At 41.8% G+C, this 4,349-nt stretch overlaps 1 pseudogene; it reads left to right on the top strand.

Annotated features, from left to right (window-relative positions):
* The first annotated feature begins 1,841 nt into the window (after nt 1–1,841).
* On the top strand, nt 1,842–3,904 carry LOC102469492 (nucleolin pseudogene; annotated as a pseudogene).
* The last annotated feature ends 445 nt before the right edge of the window (nt 3,905–4,349 follow it).

Below are 4,349 nucleotides of genomic sequence, written 5' to 3'. Positions count from 1 at the left end.
GGCACACATGCACTTACAGTCAGCCCTTTGTATCCATGGATTCAGCCAACTGTATATGGAACATGGTACGTTGCTGATGAGGTATTACTATGTAGTAAGGCCTAGGATAGTTGTGTCTGTTCTAAACGTGTAGGAGTTTGAAGGCAGGAGTTTGACAGGAGTTTTAAGCCTCTGAGTCTGGGACTTGAACCATGCTCAACTATGTGGGAGTCAGCTATGTAACCGTTGCGCCATCTACTGATCTTTCTAATTGATTCCTGAGAGAAGGAAAAAAACCTCTCAGAAAAGTTTAAATACTGACTTTAAGAATGGGCTTGGGGTTGAAATTCATACTATCCATAGGCCTATGATCATGATACTGAGAAATTATTCCTCAGCTAAGATCTTCCTGTGATGTCTGATAAAAGTAAATTCCAAACCTCTCTGATAAAACACCACCATACTCAGACTACTTGTCATAATTCTCAAGGCTGTTAAAGACAGAACTCACAATTCAAAATGCACACACACACACACACACACACACACACACCATGGTTCTGTGAGTTGTAGTCAGCTGAAACAACAGGAAGATTAGAATTCTAGGAAATCAGAATGAAATGATCTAAAAAAGACTGCAAAAAGTATATTTACAATGAATAGATATATAGTGATAGTGCCAAAAACATGGAATAAAAGACTAAGAAGAAAACTAAGGATTTTTAAAAAGTATCCATTATTAAGAGGACTAGGAAACTTGTCTCAAACTTATCCCTAAAACATGAAAAATACATTTTGTGGTATTCAAGACTTCATGAGCAGTAAGAACAGCAGGTTAGACACAAATGAAAAGAAAATGAGTGTAGTGGATGATAGATTCAGGTAAAATATTAAAAGAGAAAAAGATGGAGAATACAAACAAATGTTTAAGAGATATAGATAATTAGATTAAAAAACATAATAGCTAACAGGGGATCAAGAAAAAGAGAATAAAGAGAATGTAGGTTGCAAAACCCAAAGAGATAATAGCAAAAATGTTTCAGAATTAATAAAAGTTATAAAACCTTGGATTTAAGACCTTCTAATCATAATAACTAGAAATTAATTGGGGTTGGGACCAGCAGTTGGCGTAATGGCTATATCACTGGACTCCCATGTCATCTACCGTGGTTCGAGTCCTAGACCCGGTGGCTTAAACTCACACTGGGCACGTGTGCGTGCAGGCCCAAGAACTGATAGGAGGATGGGGGAGAAGGGATAGCGGCATGGCCATCCCCCCGGGGTGTGATTTCTCACTTTCTGTCTTTTTTATCTCTGTCTTTCTGGTAAGTGCATGCACCCTATAGTAAAAACCTCTCAAAAAAAAAAAAGGAAAAAGAAATGAATTGGCGCCAACAGGTGGTATGGTGGTTAAGGTGTTGGACCATTGGACTCCCACATGGCCAACTGGCCAACTACAGGCAGCCTATTTTCTCTCTCTCTCTCTGGTAAGTGCACGAGCCCTACAGGAGTTTAAAACAGTAATAATAATAAATAAAATTAAATAAATTGTTCTAAAAAAAGAAAGAAATCGCCCTGGTTGCATAATAAAACTTGGGCCACCAAATCAAGAGGAAGATCTGAAAAGACACTAGGAAGAGAAGACATCAACCATAAATACAAAAAAGAGATGAGAAGATTGTGGAATACTATTTTCAAAATACTGAGAAAAATTAGCATTGCGTCTCGAGCTCTAGCTGGCCACCGAGCGCACGCGCTCCGGGATCTTCAGTGCTCACGGCCACCATCATCGTCACTGGAGTTCCTCAAGACTCATCTACGCCACCCGCCTGCCACACACTCTCCCATCATAAGCCACTATCATGGTGAAGCTCGCTAAATCTGGTAAATTTCAAGATGACCCCCCAAAAATGGCTCCTCCTCCAAAGGAGATAGAAGAAGAGAGTGAAGATGAAGAAATGTCAGAAGATGAAGAAGATGATAGCAGTGGAGAAGAGGTTATCATTTCTCAGAAAAAAGGTAAGAAGGCTGCCACAATTCCAGCAAAGAAGGTGGTAGTTTCTTTTCTCCAAAAAAAAGGTTTGCGGTGCCCACCCCTGCCAAGAAAGCAGCAGTCACCCCAGGCACAAAGGCAGCTCTCACACCATCCACGAAGACGGCTACACCAGCCAAAGCAGCCATCTGTCAAGAAGGAACCCACACCAGGCAAAGCATTGGTAGCAGGAAAGGAGCAGCCACCCCAGCCAAGGGGGCAAAGATTGGCAAGAATGCTAAGAGAAAGACAGCGATGAGGAGGAAGAAACTGACAGTGAGGAAGATGATGAGGATGAGGATGAATCTGAGCCAGTGGTGACGAAAGCAGCAGCTGCTGTCCCGGCCTCAGAGGAGGAGGAGGAGGATGAGGAAGATAAGTCTGAAGAAGCAGCTATGGAGACCACAGCAGCCAAAGGAAAGAAAACTTCAAAAGCTGCACCCGTGAGAGCCAAGACCATGGCTGAAGAGGAAGATGAAGAGGATGATGAGGATGATAAGGAGGGAGATGACGAGGAGGAGGATGATGAAAAAGACAATGAGGAGAAGGAAGATGAGGAGGAAGAAGAGCCTGTCAGAGAAGTTCCTGGAAAATGAGAGAAGGAAATGACCAAACAGAAAGCAGCCTCTGAGGCCAAGAAACAGAAGGCAGAAGCCACAGAACCAGCTACATCCTTTCATCTGTTTGCTGGAAACCTGAACAACAATAAATCTATTCCTGAATTAAAAACTGGTATTAGTGGTGTTTTTGCTAAAAATGATCTTGCTGTTGTGGATATAAGAATCGGTACATCTAGAGAGTTTGGCTATGCTGACTTTGAATCTGTTAAAGATCTAGAAAAAGCTTTGAACTCACCGGTTTAAAAGTCTTTGGCAATGAAATTAAACTAGAGAAAGCAAAAGGAAAAGACAATAAGGAAAACTTGAGATACAAGAACACTTTTGACCAAAAATCTCCCCTACAAAGTCACTCAAGATGAATTAAAAGAAGTATCTGAAGACACCATGGAGATCAGAACAATCAACAAAGATGGAAAAAGTAAAGGGATTGCCTAGATTGAATTTAAGACAGAAGCTGATGCAGAGAAAACCTTTGAAGAAAAGCAGGGAACAGAGATTGATGGCCGGTCTATTTCTCTATACTACTCTGGAAAGAAAGGTGAAAATCAAGACTACAGAGGCGGAAAGAATAGCACTTGGAGTGGGGACTCAAAAACTCTGGTTTTGAGCAACCTCTCCTACAGTGCAACAGAAGAAACACTTCAGGAAGTATTTGAGAAGGCAACTTTTATCGAAGTGCCTCAGAGCCAAAATGACAAATCTAAAGGGTATGTGTTTATAGAATTTGCTTCATTTGAAGACACTAAAGAAGCTTTAAATTCCTGTAATAAAAGGGAAATTGAAGGCAGAGCAGTCAGACTGGAGCTTCAAGCACCCAGGGGATCACCTAATGCAAGAAGTCAGCCCTCCAAAACTCTGTTTGTCAAAGGTCTGTCTGAGGATACCAACCGAAGAGACAATAAAGGAGTCTTTTGATGGCTCTATTTATGCAAAGATAGTCACTGACCAGGAAACGGCAACCTCCAAAGGGTTCAGTTTTGTAGACTTCAACAGTGAGGAAGATGCCAAAGCTGCCAAGAAGGTCATGGAAGATGGTGAAATTGATGGAAACAAAGTTACCTTGAACTGGGCCATGCCTAAGGGTGAGAGTGGCTTCGGGGGTCAAGGTGGAGGCAGAGGAGACTTTGGAGGCCGAGGTGGAGGCAGAGGAGGCAGAGGTGGATTTGGTGGCAGAGGCCAAGGAGGCTTTGGAGGGCAAGGTGGCTTCCGAGGAGGCAGAGGAGGAAGAGGAGACCGACCATAAGCTACAGGAAAGAAGACAAAGTTTGAATAGTTTCTCTGTCCTTCTGTCTTCCCCTCTTCCATTTGAAAGAAAGGACTCTGGGGTTTTTACTCCGTTACCTGATCACTGACAGAACCTTCTGAATGAAAGCAGCAGCTGCTGCCCCAGCCTCATTCCAAGACAGTGTGCAGTCCTGTGGCCTACTTGGAAAGCAGTACTTAGAAATAACATTTCAAGGGAGATACTCTTGTTGGTTTTGACTGGATATTTATATTAACTTTTTAAAGAGATGAGCAATAGAGCTAACCCTTATCTCTAAGTTTCTTTTGTTTCTCTTTGTTTCTTTTGCATTGGGCAATTATAAAGGAAAGCAGAATGTTTTATCATGATTTTTGCTTTGATGACTTTAGGATAAATGAAAAAAGTCCTTAACAACAACAACAACAAAAAACCTATTAGCATCAACTCATGTAAGCTACCATTCAAAAGTGAGGGC

The sequence above is a fragment of the Tupaia chinensis genome, unplaced genomic scaffold (genome assembly GCF_000334495.1).
Source record: "Tupaia chinensis unplaced genomic scaffold, TupChi_1.0 Scaffold000077_1, whole genome shotgun sequence".
NCBI lineage: Eukaryota > Metazoa > Chordata > Mammalia > Scandentia > Tupaiidae > Tupaia > Tupaia belangeri.
Note: the sequence above shows the minus strand (reverse complement) of the source record. Positions and strands in the feature narration are given on the sequence as shown.